At 44.8% G+C, this 9,244-nt stretch overlaps 1 protein-coding gene across 1 annotated transcript in view; it reads right to left on the reverse strand.

Moving 5' to 3' along the window:
• thsd7b (thrombospondin type 1 domain containing 7B) overlaps nt 1–8,013 on the reverse strand; it is a 629,413-nt gene extending 621,400 nt beyond the window's left edge. Inside the window, exon 1 of the mRNA XM_062966810.1 lies at nt 7,852–8,013. The gene's annotated coding sequence lies outside the window, so the exon portion shown is untranslated. The remainder of the gene's footprint in view (nt 1–7,851) is intronic.
• Nucleotides 8,014–9,244: the final 1,231 nt, after the last annotated feature.

Genomic DNA, 9,244 nt, shown 5'->3' on the forward strand with positions numbered 1-9,244 from the left:
AACACATCATGCAATGTGTGGGGCTTGAGGAATCCAAGGCTGGAGTTAAAATTGCTGGAAGAAACATTAACAACCTTAGATATGCAGATGATACCACTTTTATGGCAGAAAGCAAGGAGGAGCTGAGGAGCCCCATAACCATGGTGAAAGAAAAAAGTGCTAAAACTGGGTTGCAGTTAAACATAAAAAATGAGATTATGGCAATCAAACAGATTGATAACTGGCAAATAGAGAGAGAAAACGTGGAGGCAATGGCAGACTTTATATTTCTAGGCACAAAGCCTGCAGCGAGGAAATCAGAAGATGTTTACTTTTTGGGAGGAGAACAATGACCAATCTCGAGAAAATAGTGAAGAGTAGAGACATCACACTGGCAATGAAGGTCTGCATAGTTAAAGCAATGGCATTCCCCATAGTAACCTATGGATGTAAGAGCTGGACCATAAGGAAGGCTAAGCGAAGGAAGATAGAAACTTTTGAACTGTGGTGTTGGAGGAAAATTCTGAGAGTGCCTTGGACCACAAGAAGATCCAACCAGTCCATCCTCCAGGAAATAAAGCCCGACTGCTCACTGGAGAGAAGCATATTAGAGGCAAAGATGAAGTACTTTGGCCACATAATGAGAAGACAGGAAAGCTTGGAGAAGATCATGATGCTGGGGAAAATGGAAGGGAAAAGGAAGAGGGGCTGATCAAGGGCAAGATGGATAGATGGTATCCTTGAGGGACTGGCTTGACCTTGAAGGAGCTGGAGTTGGTGACAGACGATAGGGAGCTCTGGCGTGGGCTGGTCCATGAGATCACAAAGATTCGGAAGCGACTGAACAAATAAACAACAAACACAACCAGTTTCTCCCAAAATCAGCTCATGAAAGTTATCGCCTTATACACACGTTCTTGAGAAAAAGTCCCACTAAATTCCAAGGGGAGGATTTCCAGCATAATCCTGAGAAGTCATGCTCAGGATTATGCTGCAAATCCTCCACTATCACACAAACTTTTCACACTTATTCATACAAGTGTAGTCATTATTATTATTATTATTATTATTATTATTACTATTATTATTTGCTACCACTTGAGAAATCACAGTCAGAAACTGAAGGAAACTGTGGCTCAGTTCCTTTGGATGAATTCTTGCTATAATGTCAGAAACTCTGGCTGTATGTTGAGTCTTGTTATGCTTTGCACTTATAATGCTTAATGTTATATCAAAATAAACTTTTTTTAAAGTCAGGTGCAGGAGAGCATTTCGGCATCCTCATTCATGATCCACCTTCCATTAAAAATCTTCACTGCTCAAGTCACACACAAAGTCTTGCCGAGAAAGTTGCAGACATCAGAGAATGGGAAATTCAGAAGTAGGAACATTAGAACAATATTTGGATGGGTAATGCTGAGTCGAAGAAAACACTACTTGATGTTTTAAGAGGTGAGACTGCAGTCTATTTTTATATCAGACACATTGACGGCCTAGTTAAAGTATACCTGCCTGGAGATTTCTGAGATTTATTCAAATTCACCGAGGTTTCTTCCCAGATAGAAGTTTTCAAGCAACCTGAAACCACTGTGGTGTAACGGTCTTTTTCTGCTTTGTCAGTAATTTAGGCAAAGCACTTTATCTATCCCAATCCTATACATATTTACATTGGAGCAAAACTCAATGATTCCAATGGAAACAATTATTAGATGGGTAAACAAGATTCAAATAAAACTCACCCATATTTTGTCTGCATGTTCAAAAAACTTCAGAACAGCACAGGCTCACTATATTTCTTCAGAGTACTTTGATATTTGAATCCTTTAATATTACAAGAATACTTACCAGCACGACTAGACACACACACGCAGTCTGTCTTTACATCTTTCTTTTATCACTGGTTCTCATCAGTGATTGTCACTGAAACATTCATTATTTTTTTCTGGGGTTTAATACAGTTCTCATAACAGACAAAGCTGAAATGCTTGCCTCCCATCCTTCTGAATAGACCCTCTTCCAAACTTCAAAAATCTTCTGCCAAGAAATATATTTCAGCATGACAGCTCTTTCAGCAAGTCTGATTAGGGGTAAAAGTTTCTTTTTAAAAAATAAAACATCCGCCTATTTTACACAAAAGGAACTTAATCCTAAACACTAGGAAAAGATCCCATTTTCATAAACACAGAAAGCAAATTTTGACATTCTTAAGTATGCAAGCAACCCAGTTTCATGCAGGTTAACTCAGAAATAACCAACTCAGTTCAGTGGATCTACAGTGCAGAATCAATGCAGTTTGGCACCACTTTAACTGCCATGGCTCCATGCTATGGAATAATGGGATTTGTAGTTTGGTGAGGCACCAGAACTTTTTGACAGAGAAGGCTGAAGATCTGTAAAACTACAACTCCTCTGATTCCATTCAATTTGCTATGGTAGGTAAAGTGGCATCAAACTGCATTAATTCTACAGTGCAGATGCACCTTTACTCTCACAGAAGACAGGATTGTAAGAAGTACATTTCTTGAAATCAATGGGGTTTGCTATCACAAAGTCATTTCAAAGTCACAGTTTCACAACTTCAAGCCATATCTTTGATATCAAATCTGGTACAGAAATACAATTCTGTCGGGGTACTTTGAATGAATTTTGCTGCTTTTTGGCAGCGGGTTGGACTGGATGGCCCACGAGGTCTCTTCCAACTCTACGATTCTTTGAATTAGTAATAATACTAACAACAATAATGACACCAACAACAACTTGAATATGCAGAGAACAACTCAATCAGGAATCTTATATCCACTTGCCTGACTAAACCTAATTCAGATCAGCACAATTTACTTTCCAATAGGCATACATAAGGACTTCATGGTAGGCACATCTACACTGTAGAATTAATGCAGTTTGATACCACATTAATTACAATGGTTCGATGCCACTGAATCCTGCAAGTTGTTGTTTTACAAAGTCTTTAGCCTTCTCTGACAAAGAGTGCTGGACCCAGGCTACAACACCCATGGTTCCATAACTTTGACTCATGGCAGTTAAAGTGGTGTCAAGCTGCATCAATTCTACAGTGTAGATTCACTCTGTGAATCAGATAAAACATACAGACGCACACTTAAGTTTTACAATGCAATCCTATACATATGTAAGTTTCGCTGAGTTCAGTTCAGCTTAGTTCCAAGTCTGAATTGCTTGCGATCCTATTCACATTTACCTAAAACTAACTAGATGACTTCATAAGATTGTATTCCTAATCATGCCAACCTAATAAAGCAACTATACACCAAGAATCCTTCATGAATATCCAATGTTTTTGTTTTAAAAATAGCCTTCATGCAATAAAAGTAGGAAAGGGAATCAGCTTTTCCCAACGATAAACGTGTAGTGCTACAAATCCTACAATTCACATCCAGGTTGGCAATGATGGGAACTATAGTTGAGCACACCTGAAAAGCACTCGGTTGGAGAAGCAATACCTTTCTTCTTGGTATGATCGTGCTGAATGTATTAGGCGAAAACTAGAATATGAGGATGACCTGGTTGACCCCAAGAGTAATGGTTTTCCAATAGCTGACCACACAAAAAGGCTAAACAAGCAAGAAGAGCAGCAAAATCTATTCAGTCTTTGAATGCAGAAATGGGAAAGAAAGGGCGACAAGGGATTGATGTGCAAGAAATAAATCCAGAGTCAAGACAGCGAATCATTATATAAACAAATGCAATGCTCTCTCATAGCATGTAGAATATGAAAAATAGGCAAGAAGGCACAGCCAGTTTTCTAAAGCATTCGATCTTTAAAGTATGCCCATCCAAAGAGAGAAATTGAACCAACACCAAAACTCAGCATCTTTAAAGATCTTTGTTGATTCTGAGGCGCAGTGACAAAGTCCCTTCCTGCCTACAACCTGAAAGAGGTTATTCAAGACCATGTGGTTACCCAGACCACGGAGCAGAAGAAGGAGGTCCCCATAGATTAGCTGCCTTCTAGTTACCCAACAAACCCCTGCTACCCTTGACAGTCTTCCTGAGATATAAATTCATCATCTTGACACTCAGCTGCCGCCTCAGCCGGGAAGACAGGAGCATGTTCCACTGACACACACAAACACAGAGAGAAAGATCCAGAGTGCATATTCTACACGGTCAAAATGATGCTGTTTGACACTGCTTGAACTGCCAGTCTGGGATCATGGGAGTTGAAGTTTGCTGAGGCACCAGCCCTCTTTGGCAGAAGAGGTTCAAGATCTTGTGAAACTTCAGCTCCTAGGACTGCATAGCATGGTGCCAGGGCAGTTCAAGTGGTGTCAAACTGCATTCATGCCACTGTGCAGATGTATCCTTAGGCACAGATTAGAGAACCTGGGAAAGGCTAAAATATTGGAAAGGAGTCAAAGGGGAGAGGGAAAAACCACATGGGATCCTTCCAAGGTCTATAGTAAAAACAATTTGTTAAATAAAGGTAAAGGTAAAAGTTTCCCCTGGTGTTAAGTCCAGTCGTGTCCGACTCTGGGGGTTGGTGCTTATCTCCATTTTTAAGTCGAAGAGCCGGCGTTGTCTGTAGACACCTCCAAGGTCACGTGGCCGGCATGACTGCATGGAGCGCCGTTACCTTCCCACCGGAGCAGTACCTATTGATCTACTCACATTTGCATGTTTTCGAACTGCTAGGGTGGCAGAAGCTGGAGCTAACAGCGGCCGCTCACTCCGCTCCCCGGATTCGAACCTGCGACCTTTCGGTCTGCAAGTTCAGCAGCTCAGCGCTTTAACACACTGTGCCATCGGGGGCTCACGTTGTTAAATAGATGTGTTTTAATGGTCTGATGTTTCCCTCTATGTCTTTTTACTATGTTGTGTCTCAATCTAGAGCCTTGAGGTGAGTAACAAAAATCATCATCATCATCATCATATTATTATTATCATCATCATCATCATCACCATCACAATATTTATTATTTTTGTATTCTTTATTATATTATTGTTGTTATTATTACACAAGCATAAGGGGCAAGGTTTTTATTTTATGTTTTTATTGTGTCAGAAGCAGCTTGAGAACATACTGCAAGTCGCTTCTGGTTTGAGAGAATTGACCATCTACAGAAACGTTGCCCAGGGGATGCCCAGATGTGTTACCATCCTGCTGGGAGGTTTCTCTCATGTCCCTACAAGCTAGAGCTGACAGACGGGAGCTCACCCCGTCTTGCAGATTCAAACCGGCAGTCTTCAGATCAGCAACCCAATCTTTAGATCAGCAGTCCTGCCGGTAGAAGGGTTTAACCCATTGCACCACCACGGTTCCATGGGGGGGGGGGGGGGCAAAGTAAGGTCAGAAATGCCATGGCAGCATCTCCGAATGGCATTAATTTGGCAGATAAGTCCTCAGCACGCTCCAGATCCAAGTGCCTCCTTGGATAAATTAATAATAATGGGTTGCTGTGAGTTCCGGGCTGTATGGCCATGTTCCAGAAACATTCTTTCCTGACGTTTCGCCAACATCTATGGCAGGCATCCTCAGAAGTAATGAGATATGTTGAAAAACTAGGCAAGGGAGGTTTATATATCTGTGGCAGGTCTAGGGTGGGAAAAAGAACTCTGTCTGTTTGAGGCAGGTGTGAATGATTCAATTGGCCATCTTGATTAGCACTGATAGCCCTTCAGCTTCAAGGTCTGGCTGATAACTGCCTGGGGTAACCTTTGTTGGGGAGGTGTTAGCTGGCCCTGATTGATTCATGTCTGGAATTCCCCAGTTTTCGGGGAGTTGCTATTTATTTGCTGTCCTGATTTTGAAGTTTTTTTAATACTGGTAGCCAGATTTTGTTCATTTTCATGGTGTCCTCCTTTCTGTTGAAATTGTCCACATGCTTGTGGATTTCAGTGGTTTCTCTGTGTAGTCTGACATGATATTTGTCAGAGTAGTCCAGCATTTCTGTGTTCTCAAATAATGTGCTCTGCCCAGGTTGGTGCATCAGGTGTCCTGCTCTGGCTGACTTCTCTGGTTGGCTTAATCTGCAGTGCCTTTCTTGATTCCGTTTGGTGGCCCTGGCCAGTGCCGAACTGCGTGAAGTCTTCAGTGTAGAACGGTTGAGAACAACACAGAGTAAATAATCCCTCCAGACAGGGCCAAAGCCAGAAAAAAAATTCAGTGGGGGGGGGACTTTTTTAAGTGGCTCTTGAAGAGTAGTTCCATAATGCAAAATAATTTAGAAATCAGGCTCCATCAATAGACGTCAATGGACACTCTCAAGATAAACTTCAATTGACACTCATGACGATTTAGTTAATCAGTTAAAATTCATGAGAAAAACAGTTTTTTAAAAAAACCTTTAAATTTCCAGGGGTGGTGGATCCCTCCCCCCCCCCCCCCCTTGGCTACAGCCCTGCCTTCAGAGCAGAAGTTAAGAAGCAGGAAAGGAGGGAGAAAGGAGCATTAAACAACTCTAAAATCAGGATAGTAAATAAAGAACACCACTCTAAAAACAGGGGAATTCCAGACATGAATCAATCAGGGCCAGCTAACACCTCCCAACAAAGGATTCACCCAGGCAGGAAACAGCCAGACCTTGAAGCTGCAAGGCTATTCAATGCTAATCAAGGTGGTCAATTGAAACATCCACATCTGCCTCCAACAAACAAGAGTTCTCCCTCCCACCCTGGACTTTCCACAGATATGTAAACCCCACTTGCCTAGCTTCCTTTGAGGATGCCTGCTGTAGATGTGGATGAAATGTCAGCGGAGAATGCTTCTTTTATTCATTCATTCATTCATTCATTCCAATATACATTCATTTGTGAGTGTTTGTAGCATGCCGTGCAATACTTTCCGGCGATAATCATTTCTCAGATACTATATTTTCATTAAGGGGTCACCGTCTTCTAAAGTATGATAGGCTCCTTGAACAGCCCGGAAAACTCACAGCAACCCAGGGACTCCGGCCATGAAAGCCTTCGGCAACACACAGCCACCAATTTGGCAGACAAATCCTAAGCGCGCCCCAGATCCAAATGTCTCTTGAGATAAATTAATAATAATAATAATAATAATAATAATAATAGGTACAGTAGAGTCTCACTTATCCAACATAAACGGCCCGGCAGTATGTTGGATAAGCGAATATGTTGGATAATAAGGAGGGATTAAGGAAAAGCCTTTTAAACATCAAATTAGGTTATGATTTTACAAATTAAGCACCAAAACATATTGTTATACAACACATTTGACAGAAAAAGTAGTTCAATACGCAGTAATGCTATGTAGTAATTACTGTATTTACGAATTTAGCACCAAAATATCACGATGTATTGAAAACATTGACTACAAAAATGCGTTGGATAATCCAGAACGTTGGATAAGTGAGACTCTACTGTATTGCTCGCGATCCTCTTGCCCTCCCACTCGCGCAGAAGGAACTCCTGGGGAATTCCTTCCCGCTCGTCAATCCGTTTCGCTTCAGTTTCAACCACTCCGGGAAGAAGTCGCTCCGAGGAAGCGATAACGGAACGACTAAACGCCGCGGCGTTACTCGTTCTTTCTGGCCGCTGGAGCCAAAGCTGCGCCCGCGGCAAACTTCTTCTTCCCGTCGGGGAATTGGTGGGGCTGAGGAGACGGCAAGGCGGAGTAACGATAACGAGTCAGGAAAAGGGGGGAGTCCCTAAAGGTGTCTCTATCTACACCCGGCATGGGCAAACTTCTGCCCTCCCTCCAGGTGTTTTGGACTTCAACTCCCGCCATTCCCGCCCTCAGGCCCCTTCCTTTTCCCCCTCAGCCGCTTAAGCGGAATGAAGGAATGAAGAAGGGGAGGCTTGAGCGATGGCGAGGAGGAGGAAGAGGCGGCGGCGGCAGCGGCAGGCGAAGCAAGGAGGAGAGGCACTCACCGGCCGGGGCTGTCTCTGGACCAAGGAAAGCGGCGGCGGAGGCGGAGGCGGAGGCTGGCCGTGCTTGGGAGGCATCCGCGCACCCCATCGCCCGGCTCCCGTCTGCGCCTCCGGCGAGGAAGGCGAAGGGGAGCCCGGCGCGAGGGAGGAGGAGGAGGAGGAGGGAGGAGACGGAGCGAGGGAGGGAGGGAGGCAGGGCGCCATCTGCTGCACGGAGCCGCCGCGCCATTGGCTGCTGCTGCCGCGCCACGGCCCGACCCACTCGCGGAGGGGGCGGGAGGATACGCTGCCTCCCCTCGCCCCACCTGAGGAGGAAGAAGAAGAAGAAGAGTCTCCCAGCCCCCGGCTCCACCGGATGGATAGGCTGCCCCTCGCAATTCAGCCTGACAGGCACGAAGCCCCAGTGGAGCTGGAGGGAGTCACGCACGCTTTCACACCCCTCAAGTTGAGGCAAGAGTCCCGCAACCCCATCCCCACCTCCCTCGGGTGAAAGTGAACCAGGCTCGCTCTGGAACTTGTTTCCAAAGCAGCTTGACAAGAGGGTGGGGAGCAAAATCAGTCTCTCTCGCCCTCCCTATCTCTCCCTCTCCCCATCTCTCTCTCCCTTCCCATCTCTCCCTCTTTCTCGCCCCATCCCTCTCCCTCTTTCCCATCTCTCTCCCCCCCTCTCTCCCGCTTCCCACATCTCTCTCCCTCGCTCATCTCTCTCTCCATCTCTCTCCCTCTTCCCTGTCTCACTCTACCTTTTCCCCATCTCTCTCTTCCCATCTCTGTCTCCCAGCATTCTCTCCTCTCTCATCTTTCTTTCCATCTATCCTCACTTCCCACTATCTCCCTCTCATCTCTCCCTCCATCTCTCTCTCTTTCCCATCTCTCTCTCTCTCTCTCTTCCCCATCTCACCCTACCTCTTTCCCATCTCTCTCTCTTTTCATCTCTTTCTCCCATCTCTCTCTCTCTCTCAACTCTCTCCCACATCTTTCCTTTCTCCCTACTCAATCTGTCTCCTCCCTCTCTCTCTCCCATATCTAGACTGTCTCCACCCCTCCCCTTCTCTCTCTCCCTTCCCATCTCTCCCAATCTCATTGGCCATCTGTCTCTCCTTTCCCATCTCTCTCCCTCTTTTCCATCTCTCTCTCCCATTCTATCTCTCCCTTTCCCTCTCATCTCTCGCCATCTCTCTCCATCTCTCTCTCCCTTCCAATCTCTCTCTCTCTCATCCCCATCTCCCTCTCCCCATCTCTTCCCATCTCTCTCTCAAGTTCTCAATCTCTCTTTCCCATCTCTCTCTCACCCTTTGCATATCTCTCCCTCTTTCCCATCTCTCGTTCCCCATATCTCTTTCTCTCCTCCATCTCTTCTCCCATTCCCTCTCCCTCTTTCCCATCCCTCTCC

The sequence above is a fragment of the Anolis carolinensis genome, chromosome 1, assembly GCF_035594765.1.
Source record: "Anolis carolinensis isolate JA03-04 chromosome 1, rAnoCar3.1.pri, whole genome shotgun sequence".
Lineage (NCBI taxonomy): Eukaryota > Metazoa > Chordata > Lepidosauria > Squamata > Dactyloidae > Anolis > Anolis carolinensis.